Source organism: Plecotus auritus (assembly GCF_963455305.1).
Source record: "Plecotus auritus genome assembly, chromosome: 2".
Classification (NCBI taxonomy): Eukaryota; Metazoa; Chordata; class Mammalia; order Chiroptera; family Vespertilionidae; genus Plecotus; species Plecotus auritus.
This window is the reverse complement of record NC_137771.1, coordinates 117,135,518-117,146,959: the sequence shown is the minus strand read 5'-3', so window position 1 is coordinate 117,146,959 and position 11,442 is coordinate 117,135,518. Positions and strand designations below refer to the sequence as shown.

General features: G+C 41.9%; 1 pseudogene across 1 annotated transcript; it reads left to right on the top strand.

Annotated features, from left to right (window-relative positions):
• The first annotated feature begins 8,357 nt into the window (after positions 1 to 8,357).
• Positions 8,358 to 8,861, top strand: LOC308241864 (jun dimerization protein 2-like; annotated as a pseudogene). Its single transcript has one exon. The product of its transcript is annotated as a jun dimerization protein 2-like (transcript).
• Positions 8,862 to 11,442: the final 2,581 nt, after the last annotated feature.

Below are 11,442 nucleotides of genomic sequence, written 5' to 3'. Positions count from 1 at the left end.
TTGCATTGAGCATCTGTCCCTTGGTGGTCAGTGCATGTCATAGTGACTGGTCATTCCGCCGTTCAGTCGATTTGCATATTAGCCTTTTATTATATAGGATTATCAGAAAAGATAATAATACCACTAAGTCAATAAATGCAAGAGGGATTAAAAAGAAGAGATCAGTCTGGGCACAGTATTCTTTTCATGATATCCCACTGATGTAGGAATTATTTTTCTCCTCTTTATAGATGAGGAAAGTGAGTACCAGGGAGGCTGAGGAATTTAACTCTTTCTGCTGTGTCACTGTGTTGGAGAAACCTGAGGTTGGTACTCAAGCTGAGTTTCAAAAAAATGTGTTGAGTTGAAATAAATGGGGCGGCGGCGGGGGTGGGGGGGATGAACATGCTAAATCAGAAGGCTTGCCTGATGAGCCAGAGGTGTGTGTTGTATAGTAGAATGAGTAGAATTTTGGGGCCAGAAACAGTCTTGGAAGCCATGCACACTAAGGAATTGATTCTTTTTGTGATAGAGTCCAGAATAGGACAATTGCATATTAAATGACACTTTAGGAAGATTTATTTAGTAGGTAAGGATGAATGATTTTGGGGGAAAATAGTTGTAATCAGAAAGGCAACTTTTCTGGAAGAAGTTGCAAAGAAAATATTTCCTTGGGTACAGGATTAGAACAAGAAACCCCTTTTTATTCTTCTAAACTGCACTTTGGGATGAGTGATGTATATTCATTGTCTGTATTTGTGCATCTCCCATTTTCTTCTCATTTCACTCAGTGTGGCTCCATAACCACCATTTCCAGTTATATTGCCCAACAATAGAATAATCAGTAAGGGACCACATACTTACTTATTTATTTTTGGTCTTCTCCATCAGAATATAAGTGCCACGAAGAAAGAAAATTCCTTGAATAGTTGCCAGAGTAGATGTAGAAATATGCTTTTGAATTTTTATATTATTGGCTTTTATTTAAATCATAATATCTTTCAGGCTTAGTGTCTAAACATATTTGCATGGCAAGATTAGAAATAGATATAATGCAATGCTTAGCAAAGATGCTCATAGGAGAAGTGCATACAGAAATGTAAATAAGTTTAAAATAATAATGGCCTAATTCCAATTACTCAGAAGCTGATTAGTTTGCAAATCGTCCTTCTCTTCCTTCTAACTCAGGGGTGGGCAAACTTTTTGACTCGAGGGCCACAATGGGTTCTTAAACTGGACCGGAGGGCCGGAACAAAAGCATGGATGGAGTGTTTGTGTGAACTAATATAAATTCAAAGTAAACATCATTACAACATAAAAGGGTACGGTCTTTTTTTTTATTTCAATAGTTTTATTCATTTCAAACATTTTAACAAGAAGAATGTAAACACTAATTATTATAATTTGAAACTTCAAAAAATGGAGGAATCATAGCACAATAACATACCTTATATTGAAGATGGCAAAGGCAAAATAAAATTGCCTAACAAAGGAAAGGTACAAAAGCCTTTCAAATTAAACTTAAATATAATAAAATAATTTAAAACTAAAACAAATAGAAAAGAACAAAATGTGTAAACAGTAAATTAAACATTTTCTTTAGTGCAACTTCCAAATTATGCCCGGGACGTAGATGTAGATGGTAATGTAGACTGGGTTGAAAGGTTTTTGGTCTTTAAAACATCAACTTCAGTGGGAACAGTGTTGTTGGTCTCCTTTTTAGCTAATGCTCTGATACTGTGCTCTCCAGGGGCGTTTCTCCCTACATCACCACGATAACGTGTCTATGCATTCCCAGGGTGATGTCGGGGGATGCGTCCGCGAGCATTACAAGGAGCCTCTGGAAGATTGAGAGGTTGTTCCTTCTACTGAATGGGCGGATATAAATCCGCCCACTCAGAAGAAGGAGCTGCGGCCGTGTTTCCTGACGTTGCCATGTTAACACTGCTGCTGGTGAAGGAGCGGAGGGGACAGCAAGAGAACCCTCCGCTCTTTCGGCTCCGCGGGCCGGGCCCTATAGAACAGCCGAACGGGCCGGATCCGGCCTGCGGGCTGTAGTTTGCCCATGGCTGTTCTAACTTCTGACAACTTTTTGCTAATTTTGTGTTCATTAGCACTTCCTCTAGAGCTTGGGCAAGGCAAGGTTGTAACCTTTGAGTCTGTCCATTTTACTGCTTATAACACTTATGGGGAGGGTTTGGTAAAATAGAGAGTGTAACTATTGGAAAAATTAGTATTTTATATTATTATATATTATATTATTATTTTATTTATTCATATAATATTTCTCCTTTATGTATGATACATCTGAAAAGTAAATCTGTAATATGCAACCTAACCCTCTTCTGATAATAAACTTTTGTGGACATGTCCATTCAGTGGATTATAATGAGAATAGATATTTGAATTCAAAGGTTAAATTCAACAAAGTTGTCATGACAAAGTTATTCAATGTGTATCTTATATGTTTCTTAATGTTCAATGAGTTAGATTATTTTATACAAAATTGTTTTAATTAAGAAGAGCCACACATTATATTTTAATAACTTAATATGATCACAAACTTATATATAGACAATGAAAATACCAGGTTCTATAATGTATTGAGATGCAAAATAATGTAGAAATAGAAATATCAATAGAAATATTAGATATTATAAATTAGACATGAAGAAAAAACATAAAACTAAATTGCAATCATAAATTCAAATTCATTAAAATAAACTGGAGATATCAGTGAAAGATGGAAATACCAATAAGGTAGATAATTTGCTGCAGGATTCATGGGACTTTAAGATATACCTAATAGTTTCGTTTTTTAAAAAAGTGTAATAAAAATCCTCAACTATATAGACCTACCCAATTGTTTCATGAAATCTCTTCCTCATGGTACAAAAAACTATTCTGTGATTCTTGAGTTGGCTGGATTTGCTACATGAGAAAATTCCATTATTTTAATTAGTATAGTGTTTCTGTAATTAATAAAGAGTCAAGGGTTATATAGGTATAGAGATAAAACTGGAATCTTTTACTTTTATTTTTATTGAAAACACAAAGGAGGTAAAAACATAGTTGATTATATTATTTACTTTTTTGAAAAAATTAAACTCAAAATGGGTTTAGGTTCAAAACTGTGCTAGGTATTTGCTAAGTATACAGCAAAGTAATATCCTATATAATAAAAGCCCAATATGCAAATCAACCGAACAGCAGAACAACTGGTGGAATGACCAGTCACACTGATCACCAGGGGGCAGACGCTCAATTCATCAGCTGTCCCAGCCTGTAGGCGCTAGGCCAGCCAAGGTGGGTGCCAGCAGGGAGCCCCTGATAGCCCCGCTGGTTACCCCACAGATCAGCCCTGATCGCTGGCCAGGCCTAGGGACCCTACCCATGCATGAATTTAGTGCATCAGGCCTCTAGTAGTGAAAATAAAGGGTATGACTTGACTGAATGGGGAAAATAAAAGATTTTGTATTGACTTTGATTGCTGAAGATAATTTGAATTAGCTTTGAATGGGCACTAATAAGTAAAAATATATCATTTAAAAATGTAGTACTTAATGGAGTATATTTTCAGTATAACTCAAATATATTTGTCTTAAGTTATGACATGCTTTATTCAATATGTTTCTAAGAATTATCAAGTGAAATTAGGGACATTCCTATTAATCAGATTTACAGTCTCTACAAAGTTTACATAAAACAAGGTGAGCTATAAATACATATAAAAATAATCAAGTTTAGTAATATATTGGAATAAATTGAGAGCCTTTATCATGTTAACCAACCCAGGGAAAACAAAGAAAACACACACACAAACACACACACACACACACACACACCTCTATGCATGTACAGTTGCATCCAGAGAAATTACCTTATAGTTGTGAGGACACACATCGCCATTAACTTCCATCTACCTTCTGCTTCTGTTGAGACTGTGATAAATAAGAAAGCATCAGTAACGTTTCTCACAGTACTAAGACAAAATGAAGGAAAAAAAGCCCAGGGTCTATAACAGGTGTAGATCACTCAAGAACCCAATGTAAGAACATATATTACCCCAATATACCAAAGTGTCTGCTTCCCCTTCCTTCTTAACACATTGCACATCAGTAGTTTTATTGCTAGCTTTACCCAGTGGCCAGATAAGTTTCTATTGAACAAGTACAAAAAACGTTTTACAAAGTATCATACTTTAAAAAGATATTAGTGCCAAAACCGGTTTGGCTCAGTGGATAGAGCGTCGGCCTGCAGACTGAAAGGTCCCGGGTTCGATTCTGGTCAAGGGCATGTACCTTGGTTGCGGGCACATCCTCAGTGGGAGGTGTGCAGGAGGCAGCTGATCGATGTTTCTCTCTCATCGATGTTTCTAGCTCTCTATCCCTCTCCCTTCCTCTCTGTGAAATATCAATAAAATATATTTAAAAAAAGATATTAGCTTGTAAGAACATGTAATAAATAACTTCAAAATGCAATGGGTATTTAATTTTAAGGCATGCCTTTAACATTTATGTAAAACTGTGTAATATGAAAACATGAGAATGCTCATGATCCGCCCGCAATGTGTTAAGAGCACAAATGTTTTTAGCATGAACAATTAGAAGGAAGCTGCATTAATCTTTACCAGGCACATGGAGAAAAATGTTTAAAACTGTAAAATAGAAATTGTTATTATTTTTAAAAATATATATTTTATTGATTTTTACAGAGAGGAAGGGAGAGGGATAGAAAGCCAGAAACATTGATGAGAGAGAAACATCAATCAGCTGCCTCCTGCACACCCCCCACTGGGGATGTGCCCGCAACCAAGGTACATGCCCTTGACCAGAATTGAACCTGGGACCCCTCAGTCCGCAGGCCGACACTCTATCCACTGAGCCAAACCGGTTAGGGCTAGAATTTTTTTTTTTTCAAGTTTTAACCTGGGGTGAGAAAAATCTGTGCAAAAGCTAGAATAAATACTAGTATAGTTACGTAAACTTGCTTTTAAAACTGAATTCAAAGTATTCCATCTTTTTTTTTTGTTTTTTTCCCTTAATTTACAAAGTGGTGCATGCTTAAGAAAATAAAAAACCTTACTAATTATTTTAGTTGTTCTTTTAGTTCCCGAATACCACCTCTCAAATGTAACTAACCCTAATGTGTATCTTCTTCATTGTTTTCTAAGCTTATACACACTGTATTCATAGGTATTGTTCCTTTCTCCTCTTCTTTTGTAAAACAGATATGGGATCCTAGTACAGAAATTAGTGTGAAATTGTCTTTTATTTAATACACTAGGGGCCCAGTGCATGAATTTGTGCACCTTGAAAGGAACTGTGGGCCATGAAGCTGAGGTGGACAAAGGGGTGGGTCTCAGCCCATCCTCCTTGACCCTGCCTGGCCCCTCCCACTGCGGCCCCTGGTCCCCTGATTGCCAGCAGCCCCACTCCCTCCACCACTGCTCCCATGCACTGATGGTGCTGGCCCACCTCGCACCCGCTGATGGCATGGAGTGATTGGGGCTGGTGCCATCAGTGGGTGTGAGTGGTGGCTGCTGCCCCGATTGCCTCTCAGAAGCAGGGGGAGGTGGAGAAGCCCTCAGGGGCGGCAGCCACCATTCGTACCCGCTGATGGTGTTGAGTGATCGGGACTGGCACTTGGCACCAGCAGCAGGTGTGAGCAGCAAGAGATTGGGGCTGGTGCTGGGTGCCGGCAGCAGGTGCGAGCAGTGGTTTCAGTGCTGACAGCAGGTGTGAGTGGGGCTGGTGCTGGCAGCAGATGTGAGCACTGGGTGGGACAGTGGCGTGTGGGAGCAAAGAATTTTTAGTAACTACAGAGGCTCGCCCCAATGACAGCAACCGGTACTCCACCTTGGTCTGGTGACCCCGCTCACCTGCTCCACCATCCCGCAGTGGCTGACACCATGTTCCACGTTCTTCCGCCTGCTGCCAACACCCACCATGTTTCATGCATGCCCCCTGGTGGACAGTGCACATCATAGCAACTGGTTGTTCAGTTGTTCAGTTGTTCTGCTGTTTGGTCTATTTGTATATTAAGGTTTTATATATATATAAATCATGAACACCCATGCAAGTCAATATATAATGCTCTGAATTTTTTCCAAGTCCTATATAAAAAAAGGCTAATATGCAAATCAACTGAATGGCAGAAAGACTGTTCGCTATGACATGTACTGACCACCAGGAGGCAGACACTTAACGCAGGAGCTGCCCCCTGGTGGTCAGTATGCTCCAGGGGGAAGCAGGCCTAAGCCATCAGTCAGACATCCCCCAAGGGCTCCCTGATTGAGAGAGGGCACAGGTTGGGCTGAGGGACCCCCCCCACTTTGTGTGCACTATTTCATGCACCGGACTTCTAGTAATTACATAATATTCCATAGTGTGGACATTGTGAAAGCTATTTAACCATTCTTCTATAAGTGAGTATAATGGATTTTGTTATGGTCATTTTTCAGTATTTGTGGCAATCAAGCAAAACTGACATCAACATCTGCCTCTGTATACCCCTGTGTACTGATCCAGTGGAGATTCCAGAGGTGAACTGATGCATCAGTAAATAGATGTCTATGTCTTTTTTAAATTTATGGTGAGGTTTTATGGACTCACACTCCTACTAGTAATACTCACTCATACTGAATATTATAGTTTTTTAATTTTTATTAACTCAAAAGGTAAAAAAAAAAAATGCATTTTCAGTTATTTCAGTCAATGTTTTTCTGATTACCAGGGGTTGAGAATCTTTTTTTTTTTAACATTTTTTTTTATTGTTTAAAGTATTACATGTAGTAGTACATATGTCTCCTTTTTTCCCCCCATTGACCTTACCCAGCCTCCTCTACCCCCTGTCACATGCCCTCATCCGAGAATTTTATTTAATACTCATTGTCCATGTGCATGGCCTCTTCTGTGAATTCTTTCCTTATCTTTTTGTAAACACATTTGTAACTTTATAGATACTAACCTTTGTCATATATGTTTCAGACATTTTTTATTTATGATGTTGGGATATGCATAATTCTTATGTGGTCAGATATATTCATCTTTCTCATTAAAATTTAAAAATATTTCTTTATTCTAAGATGAAAAAATATTTCTAATATTTTTCTAATTTTTTATTTAAAGTTTAGAACTTTATTATATTTGGTTGGAAGTAGGAGTTCTAACTTTTTTGTCCTATATAGATAGACAATTTTAACAATTCTGAAATAAAATACTGTTTGAGGACTTTTTATTTAGTTTCAATGGCTTATTTTGCTATTTAGGTGCTTATAACTATTATTTCATAAATAAAATCTTATTAAAATGCATGATTACATTGATTACATTCTTTAATAAAATTTTACAGTGTTTTCTCATACTTCATAAACCTCAATTTTATAAAATTTGTGCTGAAGTTTTGGATATTTTTCTTTGTGTAAATTGATTTTTATTCTCATTTATGAGGATTGATGTTTTAGTTTAACTTGGAGGCAATCTCATTAGCACTTCATTATAAAATTATTAATATTTTGTATAATAGAATCTAATTTTCTTTTGTCTTGAAAAGTGTTGAATGATTCAAAGTGAAATCTAAAGAAAAATCTAAATTGGCTCTGCATATAGCCTTGTCTAAATAGCAGTGCTCTTTATCTGGGTGTAATGGTCCATCAGCTAGCTGCCAAGTGTTGAAGATAATACACAAAAAGTGTGGAAAAGAATAAGGACAAACTCTGAGTCAATCAGTTCATTGGCATATATCCTTGGAAGCCAAGGAGAAGATGAGTCAGAAACTGTCATCTCATTCAGAATACTAAATAATCTTCCATAAAATAACTATTAGTTGAGCCTTGGCTGGGTGGCTCAGTTGTTTGGAATATTTTCCCATGCACCAAAAGGATTGGGGTACATACAGGAGGCAACCCAAAGGATGGATGTTTTTCTCTCTCTCCCTTCCTCTCTCTCTCTAAAACCAGTGAACGTGTCCTTGTGTGAGGATTTAAGAAAACAAAACAAAAACAGAAGTATCATATATAATAAAAGCCCAGCAGCCTAAATGGTGAATGACCAGAACAACCAGAGACCAGAACCACCAAGGCCTCTTGCCCGGGCTAGCCCTGTCCCCCAGCAAGTGGTTAGGGACAATCAGGCAGGCAGGCAAGTGGTTAGGTGTGATCAGGCAGCCAGATAGAGCCTCGCAATCGGTCCCCTCAAAGAGGGAGACCCTGGCTGCCCACCACAGCCTGTGGGAAGGATGCTTGGTAGCTGTGACAGGAGGCACTGGTGGCGGTGGACACTACAGGGTGGGGCTGGTGCCACAGTGGCTCCTGAGTGGGCACAGCGCCTGCAGGCTGGCTCAGGCCCCGGGGTTGCCACCTCCTCCTGTGGCTTCTGCAGGGCTGGGCTGCCACTCCTATTATGATGCCTGGGAAGATCCTGGACCCTTCCATAACTGCAGGCTCTCTGCCAGGGCTTGGCCCCCTGACTGGACTCCCCAGCTCGGCCCTGACTGCAGAGGAGCTGAAATATGCTGACATCCACAACATGATCGCCCCTTTGCACTTCCTGGAGGTAAAACTGGGCAAGAGGCCTCAACCTGTGAAAAGTGAGCTAGACGAGGAAGAGGAGGAGGGAAGGAAAAGGTGCCGGGAAAAGAACAAAGTGGTGGCAGACCAAGGCTGGAACAAGAAGTAGAAGGAGTATCTGCAGCAGGAATCTGAGTGGCTGGAGCTCATGAATGCGGAGCTGAAAACCCAGATGGAGGAGCTGAAGCAGGAGCGGCAGCAGCTCATCCTGATGCTCAACCGGCATCACCCCACCTGCATCGTCAGGACCGACAGTGTTAAGACCCCCGACTCAGAAGGCAACCCACTGCTGGAGCAGCTGGAAAAGAAGTGACCATGGGCTGGGAGGAGGAAGAGGAGATGGGGAGAGGGAGGAGGAGGAGGGTCCCAGAGGGCTCTTTCTTGCTGCATGAAAAACTCTTCAATGAGGCTCAGCACAGCCAGCATCGGCCAGGCTTTTTTTGTGAAACTCAGATCAGCCACACCAGAAGAAACCCAGGCTGATGAAACCCAGGACCAAGCGCTGAGACCAAAGTAGTCCTGAGGATGGGCCTGTTCTGCCTGGGGCCAGGCTTGCAGGAGGCAGGACAGAGGCTCTGGGCTGGAAAGATGCCCAACCAAGTAGCTGTGGACACTCCTCCGGCTTCTCCACCAGGGCACCCACCCAAAGAACCTCTGAGCAGCCAGGAAAAGCCATGAGTTGCAATCAAAATTAGGCTGAGCATGGAACTCAGAGTGAAACTGCAATCAGCCTTTCCCCAACCCTGGCCCTGATCCTGATGCAAGGCTGGAGAAGGGCACAGTGACAGGCCCTGCTGTACCCACTGACCATGGTCCAGCTCTGTCCTGCCCATAGTGGCAGCCGGGGTGCACCCTCGCCGGCCCTTCTGGAGTTGCTGTGGGCACAAGGCAAGGGTGCCCTTCCAAAGCACATACTCGCTGAATGTTTACTGACTGGCTGTCCTGGCAGGGCTTTCAACTGCACATGTTTTTTATACTTTCTTTTAAAATATTTTTACAAAAAAAAAAAAAGGTTTTATAAAAGCAATATATAAATGGATTTCTATAATCATTCAATGTGATACAGTATAAATATGCTATGGTTTGTTTGTTATGAACAGATATTCAGCAGTTAGGACCGTTGCATGTAACTTCTAAGTACTGTAGTCTCTAGGTGTTGGGGGTGGCAGGGGAGGGGGTGCGGTGCATTTCCATCTTGGTAAACCCTTCATAGTACTCAGTGCTGTATTGCTCAGTAAACATTACTCTTACTTAAAAAAAAAAAAAAGTGAGAGAGAGAGGCCCAGGCTACCTGGCCAGTGGTGCTGCAGTGGGTGGGCGGGGCCCCACCATGGATTGCCCCACAGAGGGAGGCTCAGGCCAGCCAAGCGATCACACCCCATGCCTGTTGCCTGCAGAGGGAGGCGACTGGTGGCAGGAGATGGGGGGGGGGCAGTGCTGCACAGTGGCAGCGGCAGGGGTGGGGTCAGCTGCCAGTAGTCAGGGGAAGGAAAGCCCTGAGAGGCCCTGATCTCAGGCTAGGCCTAAGGACCCTACCCGAGGGGTCCTGGATTGCAAGAGGGTACAGGCCTGGCTGAAGGACCCCCGCTTCCCTGAGTGCACAAATTTCCATGTACTGGACCTCTAGTTAGTTGATAAAAATAACTGAAATATCTATTTCCAAATTTCCTATGAAAGAACTAATAGAAATCCAAATACTATTTCTTGTTTGCATCCTAAGTGTAATTTGATCAATCTATCAATTAGTAGAGTCATATTCAATTTATTTCTTGAGTAATGAAGCTCAAATTAGAGCAAGGCCTTTTAAAATATAAAGGAAATATAATTAATTATTTTATACTAGAGGCCCGATACACGAAATTCGTGCAAGGGGCTTGGTCCTTGCAAACCCGGCTTCATCCAGCAGGTCGTCCGAAGGATGTCCAGAAGGTCATTCAGCTGTCAGGTCTAATTAGCATATTATGCTTTTACTATTATAGACTAGAGGCCTGGTGCACGATATTTGTGCACTGGGGGGGGGGGGTGGGCAGGGTCCTTCTCACAGTTCGGGACCCCTCCGGAGATGTCTGCCTGCCAGCTTAGGCTTGAGTGATGTTGCAGTCAGACATCCCTCTCTCAGTCCAGGGTTCTTGCAGTCCGGGACTCCTTGCCTCTTACCGCCCACCTGCAGCGGAGGTGGGAGAGGCTCCCTCTACCACTGTTGTGCTCGCCAGCCATGAGCCCAGCTTCTGGCTGAGCAGCGCTCCCACTGTGGGAGCATACTGACCACCAGGGGGCAGCTTCTACGTTGAGTGTCTGCCCTCTGGTGGTCAGTGCATGTCATAACTACTGGTCATTCTGCTCTTTGGTCGATTTGCATATTAGCCTTTTATTATATAGGATTCTTTAGTTGAGTGGATATTTAGAGTAATTTAGATATGGATATAACTTACAACAAGGGAATCAATGCATATGTTATTACTAGAGGCCTGATGCACAAAATTCATTCAAGGGGCTTGGCCCTCAATGCCCCGGCCAGCCTTCACAGTCCTGGCTGCCTCGGCCAGACCTCGCAACCCTGGCTTCATCCAGAATGTCATCCAGAGGGATGTCCAGAAGGTTGTTCAGCTGTTTGGTCTAATTAGCATATTAACTCTTTATTGTATAGGACTAGAGACCTGATGCATGAAATTTGTGCAAGAGTAGGCTTTCCTTCCCCCAGCTGCCATCACCAGCTTCCCTGTGGCACCTTGGAACTGGGATTGCTTCCCTGTGGCTGCTGGCAGGCACCTGGTACTGGGCTGGCTTCCCTCCGGCCACCTGCAGGCACCTGGGACCCAGGCTTTCCTCACAGCCCTGGCTTCATCCAGAAGGACCTCTGGTCTAATTAGCATATTATGCTCTTATTATTATAG